At 53.6% G+C, this 11797-nt stretch overlaps 1 long non-coding RNA gene across 1 annotated transcript; it reads left to right on the top strand.

Annotated features, from left to right (window-relative positions):
• The first annotated feature begins 4030 nt into the window (after positions 1 to 4030).
• Positions 4031 to 5170, top strand: LOC117647513. Its single transcript, XR_004587831.1, has 3 exons — positions 4031 to 4431; positions 4529 to 4648; positions 4787 to 5170. It is a non-coding gene; the product is annotated as an uncharacterized LOC117647513 (long non-coding RNA).
• The last annotated feature ends 6627 nt before the right edge of the window (positions 5171 to 11797 follow it).

Genomic DNA, 11797 nt, shown 5'->3' on the forward strand with positions numbered 1-11797 from the left:
GTCGGGAGGCGTTCAGCCAGGATGACTGGGGGCGCGTCGGTGATGTCCGGGGGGTTGTTGACGAAGCCTACGAGTCCGAATTTTCGTGGCTGTGGGGGGTTTTGGGGGGGGGGGGGGTTGGTGCTGTTTGTGTGCCATTCTTCTGAATAAATCAGTAAGTTGTTGTTCACGTACTTTACTCGTGCTCCTTCCAGGTCGCCCCTCTTGCTCCCTCGCCTTCCCCTACCGATCCACGCCGGTGTGGCACACTTTAAGGTCTTGCACGTGTACTTTTAGCGGGGCTTTCTCTGTCCCCTGTACAATTACGATTCGTTTGCTTATTAATTCGCAAATTTTGTACGGTCCCTTGTATTTTGGGGCGAGGCTTGCTGCGAATCGCGCGCTAAGGTCTGACTTTGGCGCGTCGGGGACGTCCGGCGGGCGGAAGACGACGCCTATGACAGCGAGTTCTCGTGGCTGTGGTCGACAACTGGTCGACACTTGCAAGCGTAGGACAAACTGGTCAACGCTTTAAAGTGTCGACCTGTCCTACACTTGGATTTGCAGTGCAGCCGAGACGCGGCGAGAGCCCCGTGTTTGGCATCCGCGACTTGATCCCACCGCCTCCAAGACACGTCAGGGCCCAGGTCTGGGCGCACGACTTCTGGCAGGACAGCTCGGCACGCCGGCCAACGAGGAACGACGAGGCGCAGCGCCCAGGGACTCCAAGCCGTTCTCCATTGCTACCAACTCCGCGGGGCGTAAGGAGGTTTCCTCGCGACCTTCTCACACGGCCAGAATTGTACAGAAGGGAGTATTGAGACCGTGGCGGTTGGATGGGGCAGAGACAGTTTGAAATGAGCAGCCCCCTGACGGAGGCCCCTCGCCATCAAGACGTGCGTCACCCTCCCACCATGGATACAACAAGAGGCCGAGGCCGTGATCGTCGACGCGGCCAGGCACGCGGCCGACTGGCGGCCGACCTTAGGGGCAGAATTGGCCGCGGCCACATGCGAGAGTCTGGGCCGTGCCATTGCTGCCCCGCCGGACCTACGTCGCGCCGCCAGGGCAGCCAAGAGCTTCTACGACGAAACTACCCACGTCGCGACGACCGAATTTTGGCTGCGGAGGGGGGGGGGGGGGGTAGCGGGAAATGTCACGGTTATGAGAACATATAGCGTGCGGTGAGATGTCGCGGGCTGTATTCTGCTGTGTTGCGGAATTTCAGTATGCCTCGTCATAGTATCGATCGCAGCACTCTGTGGAATGGGTGGTTAGTGGGATAGTGGGGCGGTTAGAGTTGTAAACAAAATGTGTAGTGAAAGGAATTCCGAAGGTTGCGTTGAAAGGTCAGCTCACTTTTGATGATTACAAAAAGTGTCATGAGTCCATTGGTGTGAAAATGGTCAGCTTTTCGAAAATATCCACTGACCAAAAACACCACCTGTATGAAACTTTTTCAACAAAACGGGGTTTCAGCTGTTACGATGACAAGAGGTATTTGTTACGAAATAATATTGATACCCTAGCATATGGTCATTACAGACTAAAAAGTGTAACTGAGAATGTGGCTGGGGGTGAAGACAAAATTGATCCTCCGCGGGATTTTAATGACCCGGCAAATGTCATGTTGAGTGAACTAATTGAGATGATGGAAGAGCTGGAAAAACAATGAATAAAATCAAGTATGAAATAAGAAATTATGCGTTTGTCATTAAATTATAATCAAAAAACCTGATTCCTGCATCCCTCCTGAAGAGAGTCGTGCTCCACTTACAAAATGGTAAAGAAGAGCCAGTGTCGACATACTTGATTCCCGCACCCACTGAAGACAGTCGTGCTCTACTTACGAAGTGAAATGGGGGGGTAGAGAAGTGCAGCATCGACAAAACCTTGCAGGTGGAGTGGGAGGAGAGTGCGGTTTGCTGATCGCTGGAGGGAAGCACCGTGTCTCAGTAGGGTTCCGACTGGACTGGTGTCCATCCTGGACCTTCATGACGGCTCACCGCGTAGCCCTTCCCACCGCCGAGCTCATCAGGACTGCCGGCGGAACAGACACGGGCCTCGGCGATGTCCTGGCGTACGGGCCGCACGCCCTCGCTCGGCTGCTCAGCTGGCTGTCGGCAGGGGCAGCAACAGCGGTGGTGCTCACACCGTCATATGTTTACAAACATGACGCGCGCCCTCCCCGCGCGGCCGCCCTAGCAGCGGCGCCGCGATGCGCCCCGACGGAGCATCGTGGCAGTTCGAGTCCAGCGTAGCATCTGGGAACTTCACCTATCCAGCTAGGAGTCTTACGGAATCTACGTTCTCTTTGACGCGCCCAGCCCCCTTTCCCTTGTTTGGACACAGGCTCGGCCTAGTTGGCGACCCTTGCAACCCGAGGAGTTATCAGTGGCCCTAGCTTTTTTTGGGGTCGACCCCCCAAAATCGGCGCTGCGTGCTGCTGTTTGCGCTGGCGCCCGTCGCCCGCTGCGCGGTTCCGCTGATGCAGGATCCTTGGCGGTATAAAGCGGCACGGGCCACCGGGGCTGGCACCAGTCGCCACTAGCCTTGCCATGGAGTCTCGACACCACACCGCCAGCGCCGGACAGGCCCTTGCCCCCGACGCCGCCAACGCCGCCACCCCTGGGTGAGGCGCCCATGGGCGATCCATGGGCGGTCCATGGGAAATTGAAAGCGGATATCTATGGACAGTCCATGGACGGCCCATGGACGGCCCATGGAGGGTCCACACTGGATGCATATTGCTCTGGCAAAGTCCTCCCACTATTAAGCAGTCTTTCCAAGTCAGAATAACATGGTGGGCTCTACATGAACTTTTCGCGCTTCACTCAATTCTAAATTCAGATTTTGTTTCGGACTAACGGTTCAAAAGTTAAAAGGACTTTGTGAAAATTACTTGGAGACTTAGATGCACGAGGAAGTCATTGTCAATTGGCCGTCCATGGACCGTCTGAGGATGACCATTGGTTGTCCATTTGTAATGGATGACCCATGGGCCAACCATGGATTGTCCATGGCCTGTCCACGGATCGACCATGGTCACCCCTTCACGACCATAGGCACCAATGGATTCACCATGGGTGTCTAAGGTTGCAGTATGGACGGACCATTGGTCGCCCATGGGCGCCTCACCCAGGGACTGCCACCGACGCCGCCTCGACTTCACCCGGTTTTCTCCCCACGGTGACTATCACTGCAGCCGCCGCCCTGGACCGACCCGCCATCACCAGACCCTCCCTGGCCCAGATCTTGCGGTGGACGGCAGCCATGCTGCTGTCCCTGGCCACGCACACTCACGGCCAGGGACCAGGCAGCGGTTTCGGGTAGGTGCTGCGGACGACGGCGAGGGTCCTCCAGGGGATCGCTCGTCACGGGCAGGGATGATACCCAAACCGAAACGATACCAGGGCGGTTACGACAGCAGTTTGCACTTATGACGAAAACTCAATAAGTGTAGCACCTAGAAGCAAGGGAACAGGTTTTCCTTGTTTATCAAGGCCTACCGGAGTTTTGTTCCCATATGGGCCAAGTCCAAAGTCCGCTTCCCTGAGTTTTGTTGATTTAGGCCCCCAAAAGAACAAAACTCAGGAAAGCGGAATTTGGACTTGGCCCATATGGGAACAAAACTCCGCTAGGCCTTGATAAACAAGGAAAACCTGTTCCCTTGGTTCTAGGTGCTACGCTTTTTGCGATTTAGTGATAAGTGCAAACTGCTGTCGTAACCGCCCTGGTATCGTTTCGGTTTGGGTATCATCCCTGGTCACGGGGTCCCGGCGCTCCGTCCCCCGCCGTCTCCTAACCTAACCTAATTCCATCACCGTCGATATCGGGGGTGCGATGGTCTGGCGTGGAAATACCCAGGAGGAGTTACGGCGGGCGGTCGTCGTCCTGCACGACGACTTCGAGGAGGAGCGGGCCATCATGAGCACCGGTTCCCTAAGTTAAAGGAAGGACCGATCGAAGACTTAGCTCATAAAAGAAAAGCAATACTATGTTGAAGAGGATTGGACAACGGGCCAATGATTATAAGTCCGACGACGAAGACGACGAAGACAGAGAAATAAGTAAGTTAACAAGCTGACCGCGGGTGGGTGGGTTTGTTGCACTCTCTAAGGCGCCTTCGTCGCTTTTTGGAGTGGATAAAAGTAATAGGGCTAAGAGAACCTTGTTGTTTAAATTTTCAGCGCAGTCGAAGAACTCTAAACGCATCGCTCAGCGGCCCCCCGCCCCCTCCCCCCCTTGAGACGCCACGCGCAGGACGTGTAGCTTCTCCCTCTTATCTTATAACATTTTTTGTGAATTAAATCATGCATGTGATAATCGTGAATTTTCATCTTTTGTATTTCCAGCAATACTATGTTGAAGAGGATTGGACAACGGGCCAATGATTATAAGTGCGACGACGACGAAGACAGAGAAATAAGTAAATTGACAAGCTGATCGCGGGTGGGTGGGTTTGTTGCACTCTCTAAGGCGCCTTCATCGCTTTTTGGAGTGGATGAAAGTAATAGGGCTAAGAGAACCTTGTTGTTTTAATTTTCAGCGCAGGCAGCTTTGCCGGAGGAGGTGGGTGCGAAGCGAAAGCGTCGCGAAGATGACGATTTCATGGTGGAGAAAGACGAAATTGCTTTCTGCTCCGACATTGCATATCAAACAAGATCCAGTAAGTTACTTTACTCATGTATTATAAACCATTGGTGAACGGCTATGAACAGCAATGCTTACCATTCTTGGTTGTTACTTTATGGATAAGGATTTGTGACTGCTTCATAAGAACTAACTTTCATTTTTGTCCACACAGTTCGTTTTTATATTAATGACGACGAAGAACACAAACCAGAGACTGCAGCACACCGGAAAGGACACGTCCAACGGAGTAAGAACAACACTCAGTGGCGTGGCTAGATGCTCCTTAATGGGAGGGTTTTGTGGCACTACATCCACTGCGACGTCAGGTACATCCAGACCATCTCTCACTGTGGAGACTTCAGCCATAGCTCTGCCACGGCCAACACCGTCACCACCGGCACCGTGCTGGTCATGGACACGGCCTGCCGCGAGGCCATCCGGGCCGGGGTCTACCACTGCTTCGGGACGACTCTGCAGGTCACCCCGAACCGGTCACCACGGTCGCGAGCTCCCGTACCTCAAACGGTGCCTGCTCCGGTGTCAGACCGCGGTGTCCTCTGCTCCGGGGTCACCGTAGAGTGACAGCTTACCATGTGGTAGATACGTGACATGGATGCCGCCTCCTTCGCTTTCTTTTTTTTAACTATTCGCTTCCCCTGATTGTGAGTATCTGTCGGTCACCCCTGCTCTCTTTCATTGTTGTTTTCGTTTGCTAATTCCTTTCTTCTCTCTCACAGCCCTGCGTCGAGATGTCCTTGGGCCGTTCGTCCGTGAGGCCGCCCACCCCCTCGCAGTCGGTGGGGGTGGTGATGGTGGGGACGCTGGAGGACCGCCTGGCGACGCACCTCATCCGGCTGGCCAACCACACCCTGCCGGACTGCGATTGGGGGTTGACTGTAATTTGGGTTTTTAGTCTTATTTTTGGTATTTTCTTTTGGGTAAATAAAAATGAATGAAATGCGCTATTGCTGGTTATTCCACGCTCACCACCTTTCGACTCAAACTTCATGGCTACGGCGAACGGCATATTATTGCCCCTCCACCACTCGCGCCGTGTTTTAACAAACAATTCTGAAGGCCGGCCGCCCAGGGAGCAGAGAATCAATGAGAAAAGCTGAAGAGGTGGCTACGGATCGAAACGAGACTGGAGCCGGCAGGCGCAGCGGTGACTCCGTTGAAAAGGATGCTTCTAAAACCTCGGAAAATAAGGAGGTGAGACACAGACACGTCGCTACGACAATGAAGATACTTCAGCCGCGCTGGAGCGCTTACAAGCATGGACTTAGAGACGTGTACTTGCCCAAGCACGAACCTAGTAGAAGAGTGTACTTGATTGAATTCACACATAGAAGTGCATGTTTTTCCCCGGGTTGCGCATGCACCTCGTAAGTGTGTACTCACTGAGTACACACTTTAAAGTACACACTTCTAGTCTAGGTGCGTGCTTCGGCAGGTGCAGGTGCTCGAAGTGCATGCTTGTAAGCACGCGACTCGAGGAGTGTACTGAGTACACACATAGATTTTGTGTGCTGGCGCCGGCCGTCGACCGGTCGTCCAGCACTCCCCGAGTCGCCCCGGGTGTCAGCGAAGAGGCGGCGTCTTGGGCCTTCATGACGGCTCACCGCGCGGCCTTGCGTACCGCCGAGCTAATCAGGACTGCCGGTGGGACGGACACAGGACTCGGCGACGTCCTGGCGTTCGGCCAGCACACCCTCGCCCGGCTGCTCCACTAGGCGTCAGCGGGGGCGCTGGCCGCCCACGAAGGAACACAAAGGACGCCGACTGAATCGGTCGAGTCCTTCCGTCCGGCGCAAAGCCCGCTACACTGCGAACTCTACAGTGCACTCAGGACAAGGGCTTGGCGTCTAAACCAGCCTTGATTCTTTGACTGTTTGTTGGTTGAGGCCAGCCGACCTGCCTGGTTCGTGGCCCTGAAGGCGCACGACCCGCCCATGCTGCGCTTCTACTTGCTCAGCCTCGGGCAAGCAGGTTGGACTAGCTTGGTGTAATGGCTGCCGAACCGGCGTGTGAAGCCTGTGTCAGCCAGTGTGCACGTTTTCCCAGGTAGCCTATGACGATTCTGCCTGATGAGCCCGTTCCGTATGAGAAGCACTCGCGTCAATCTTGTCAGAATGTCACAAACCTGTCTGAAAACCTGATCAGAATTCGCGCACCTCTGAAAGCTGAAAACATCTCCTGACAGTCTGTAGAACTCAAACCGTAAATACCAGAGTATACTCTTATAAGTTTTCGGAATTTTAGCTTTCAGAGGTGCGCGAATAATGATCAGGATTTCAGACATTTTTCTGACATTCTGACAAAATTTACACGAGTGAGGAGGTGAACGAGGTTGTGGCTATCAGTGTCCGGGCTAGAGCCGTCGTGATCTGTCGGTACGACAGCGGGAGAGCCACTTTCATGTGATTTCCAGAAAGTTTTTGAAAAAACGAGAAACCACTTTTGACGTGTGAAAGTGGGAAAGCCTGGGCCATGCGGAAAGGCGTGTAGAATCTTTCCAATGCTCCAAAGCCAGAGCGTGTTTCTGCACATTAAGAACTGCACCAAGATCGTTCTTTTTCATTCAAAGAAATAACGGCAGATTCGGAAACGACGAAGGAAATCGTTTGAAAGACACAAAGAAAGTGTACTCGTGAATACACGCTGAAGAGAGTGTACTCGTGAGTACACGCTAAAGAGAGAGTGTACTGAGTACACTGTTGAGTTTGCAGAGTGGTGGGTGAGCGAGTGTACCTCAAAATGAAACCGTGCCCAAGAGACAGCAGCACCCTGTGCCATAGGAATGTGCCGGAGTTGAACGGTCGGTCCCTCCGGGCTCGGGAACTACGACCAACACCACCCGAACGACTCCGCCAGGTGCCGAAATGACATCTCCTTGGTGACTTCAGGCGTTCACTGACGCAGTGAGTCAGCTGAGAGGGTCGGTAGCTGGCGTGAATGTTAGAGTGATCATGGGCGAAGAACCTGAGTACTGCCTGAGAAACCGACTTTCCAACAAATCATCAGTCTGCAACGAAACCTCAAGAACACCCAATGAACCGACCGAATCCTCACTGCTATTCCACGAATGTGACGTCATCTTCGTTAGAACGTGAATTTTGTCACGTTCGTTTCAATGCGATATTCGTCTGAATGTGACAACCGTTTAGTTAGGTTGTCACATTCATTTCAACGTGGACCGACATTAAAATGAATGTGAAATTATAATTAAACAAACGAGGCAAAATTCACACTCGAACGAACAAGACATCACATGCGTTGAATACACTGCAAATCCAAGTGTGAGACAGTCTCACGCTATTTAGTGTGAACCACTCTGTCTCCCGCTTACAAGCGTGAGCCACGTTTGTCCCGCGCTTGCAAGTGTGAGACACCGTTTGTCTCACACTTGCAAGTGTAGGTTCCGTTGAGACAAACCAACGTGAACCACAGGCAGCAAGTCTGGGAAAAACCGTGTCTAACAGTTGCAATGGTGAGACAAACGGTGTCTCAAACTTGCAAGCGTGGCTCACGCTTGTAAGCGTGAGACAGAGTGGTTTACTCTAAATAGTGAGAGACTGTCTCACATTTGGATTGGCAGTGTAAAGGTGCTTTCATACTCCAAAGCGCGCCACTCCACAAACTTAACGGTGCATTCAGAGCACTGTTGATGAGGATGAGCGACTCCCAATGACCCTCAAATTAACCGTGCGCAAGACAGTACGCGCTAAATTACTTTGTGCGCTTTGTTATTGATTTGTGCATAAGCCATGCACGAAACTGTGCATGCGTTTCAAACTGCACGAATTTTATGCGCAACGACACACATTTGCGTGCGCAGTTGCGTACAAATTAGTGCATTTTGAAACGCATGCACAGTTTCGTGCATAGCTCATGCACAGAAACCTACATGGTAATTTAGTGTGTACTAACTGCACGGTGTCGCTGATGACCCTAAACCCGGACAGGAGCGTGACATCACGTTGGAACGAACGTGACAAAATGCCACGCCCCTTTGCGCATTTGCGTCACGCTCGCTTAGATGGGAACCAGCCTTAAGTTGGCTTTCCACATTCAAACGGGCGTCACACGGTGGCGGTCGACCCTCACACCCGTCGTAAGTGGCGCCAGCGTCGTCTATTGGCTGTCAATCAAATCACCTCGGAAGATGTCGCCAGATTCTAGCGACATCTTCCGAGGTGATTTGATTGACAGTGACAGCCGATAGACGACGCTGGCGCCCCCCATGACGGGTGTGATGGTTGACCGGGCCAGACGAGCGCAACCGGAGCCACGAGAGGGAGGGGGGACGTCACCCAGCTGCACTGGTGGACGAGTGGCAACCCATGGTCGCCGGCGCCCTCCGACCAGCGCATGGGCAAGCCTGCCCGCACGCTCTGCAAACAAGTGTGTGCCAGGCACGCTCTTCCTGGTGCATGCCTGGCACACACTTCCTAGTGCATGCCTCAGGCACACACTTGCCGTCGCTTATGCGTGCATACGAGCAAGTGTGTGCCTGAGGCATGCACCAGGAGGTGTGTGCCTGGCACACACTTGAGTTTGCAGAGCCACAGCGAGCGGGTTGCACACCTTCAAACATCCACGGGGTTTCTGAAACACCTCGTACTGGTAGTCTGCTTTCTATGCCGTGAAGAAACCCCAACACACTGGAGTACTTTGTAGTTTCTTGTGCATAAGCTATGCACCAAACTGTGCATGCGTTTCAAATTGCGCGAATTTGTGCGCACGAAAATGAGCGATGTTACGCATGAAATTCGTGCATTTCGAAATGCATGCACAGTTTGGTGCATAGCGTATGCACAAGCAACTACAAGGCACTCCACTGCGCAGGACGCCGAATAAATTTGTCGAGCGTTTCCGCTGCCCGCACTCCTCGCTCTGTCCCTCTCGCATCCCTCTGGACTACTCGATGGGTGCGAGAGAGACAGAGCGAGGTGTGCGGGCAGCGGAGTCGCTTGACAGATGAAACTCAGCGGTGGACGACCAGTTGCGGCATGTGAGCCAGTTGCTTCAGCACATCCTGCAACAAGGACAAAAAAACTTATTACACAGAGAATTTTAGAAAGCAGTGGTCTATCATATAATAGCATTGTCTGCACACTTAAGTCTGAACGGATGGGGGTTTTGTACGTTCCGGATGGGTTTTGCTGCCCTTGCCTTGTAAGACAGTGCACTTACATGAGATTGTGGCCAAAGAACAGGACGGCGGCCTCGGTGCGGGCTTCCACGGCCACGTCGACGATGGCCAGATGGCGGAGGCCCCACAGCGGCCCAGAGGACAGCTGGAAGTGGCCAAAATTCTAGACGCGTTTTGAGCTCCAGAGTCGCGAAATTGGACTAGAACCGAGCGTGTGACCCCACTAATGGATTCCTCGTTCGGAAAGCAATCCATTGGTGGGGTCACGCGTTCGGTTCGAGTCCCATTTAGCGACTCTGGAGCTCAAAAAGCCTCTAGAGTTTGGGCCGCCTCCACCGGTCTTCTGGCCCACTGTGGACCGCCGCCCCGCGATTTTCGGTTCCTGGGCCTCGACGGTGCGTTGCATTCTCGAGGCCGACTCGGGGCGTGGCTACTCGAGGGCGGCAAAGCGACTCCCTGCGCAAAGAGACAGAAGGAATGCTTCTCACGGTCCCTACACGGTAAAAACGGAACCTGGTTTCCCCAGGAACTCCCTGGCAATCGCCTGTCTTTACCATAGGCTTCCTGGGGAAACCAGGTACCGTTTTTACCGTGTACGTGTCCAGCAGGCTGATTCCGAGAGTCGTATTCGTCGCAGCTCTGTCGCTCTCGCACTCACAGCGACCCGTGTGAGTGCGGTGAGAGTCGCAAAGCGATGAAAACGATTGTCAGAATCAGTCGGCTGGAGACTCAGAATCAGTTCAGAAAATAAGTGAACTTACACGCTGGAGAGTCGGTGCCTGCGCCGCTACGTACCGACTGACCACACCCGCCGTCCGCGCTGAACCGCACTCCAAGGCAAACTGAGCCAGCACTGCACTGCGGCCGCGGCCGTCGTGGCAGCGGGCGGGCGGCGGGCGTCTGCCCCCCCCCCCCTTGCCAAGTCTGCGCGGGGTGCAGCCGGACGCGACGGCCTACTTCCCCCCTCTCCCCTTCCCCTCTCACCCGGAGGCGCTGGGCCCTGGCTGCGCGCTTGCTCAGCAGACTGCTTCCAAGAGTCGTTTTCGTCGCTGTGTCTCTCTCGCACGTATTATACGGGACGCCCCATGAAAGCGAGAGAGCCAGAGCGACGAAAGCGACTCTCGGAAACAGTCTTACTGCGCAGTCCGTCGCAGCGGTCAACAGGCGCACCGACACGTTCTACAGTGGCGGATCCAGAAACGGACTGCGGGAGGGGAAAATTGGCACTTCTTGCCTACTTACATTTTTCAAGGCTGAATCCGAGAATTTCGTCGTAGCTCCGCGCCTTCAAAGCTGGTGGAGTGGCACACCTGACTTCACACTGGATCCATTGCTCTCATGGCTCCGTGTTCAGCTAAAATTTGAAATTAGGCTGGTTGGTAGCTTTTCCGGAGTAGAACGCACCCTCCAAAGCCGAGAAGTTAACACACGAATTTTGGCCGAGCTATGGGGCGCCAAAGTTGGTTGGGTGGCTTACATTTTTGAACCGTTGCAATATTTGCCGTCAAGGATTTCAGTCTGCGAAATTTTGCACGCTGGTAGCCCTGCGGGTGAAGAACACTCTCTCCAAAGCCCGGAAGTAATTTCACGAAAATAGCCGAGCCACGAGCTGCCGAAGTTAGGAGTGGCTCACGCGACGTCACTTTTGAAGCGTCGCAATTTTTACCGTATCAAGGAAAAAAGTATGAAATTTGGCAGACTCGTAGCCTTTTGGGCGGAGAACACTCTCTTCAAAGGCCGGAAATTTAAAAGCGATATTAGCCGAGCTACGAGCTGCAAAAGCTGGTGGTGTGGCCCTCCTAACGTCACTTTTGAACCGTCGCAATTTTCGTCTTTTCAAGGGTTGAAGGCTGAAATTTGGCGGGCTAGAAACCCTCCGGGTGAAGAATACTTTTGCCAAAGCCCGGAAGTAAATTCGCGAAATAAGCCGCGCTACGAGCCACCAAAATAGTAGTGGCTCTCATGAAGTCAGTTTTAAACCGCGGTTACTTTCGCCGTGACACCTGAGGCAATATGCTTGCCGTACAA

This window comes from Thrips palmi, unplaced genomic scaffold (assembly GCF_012932325.1).
Source record: "Thrips palmi isolate BJ-2018 unplaced genomic scaffold, TpBJ-2018v1 HiC_scaffold_2, whole genome shotgun sequence".
In the NCBI taxonomy this organism is placed as follows: domain Eukaryota; kingdom Metazoa; phylum Arthropoda; class Insecta; order Thysanoptera; family Thripidae; genus Thrips; species Thrips palmi.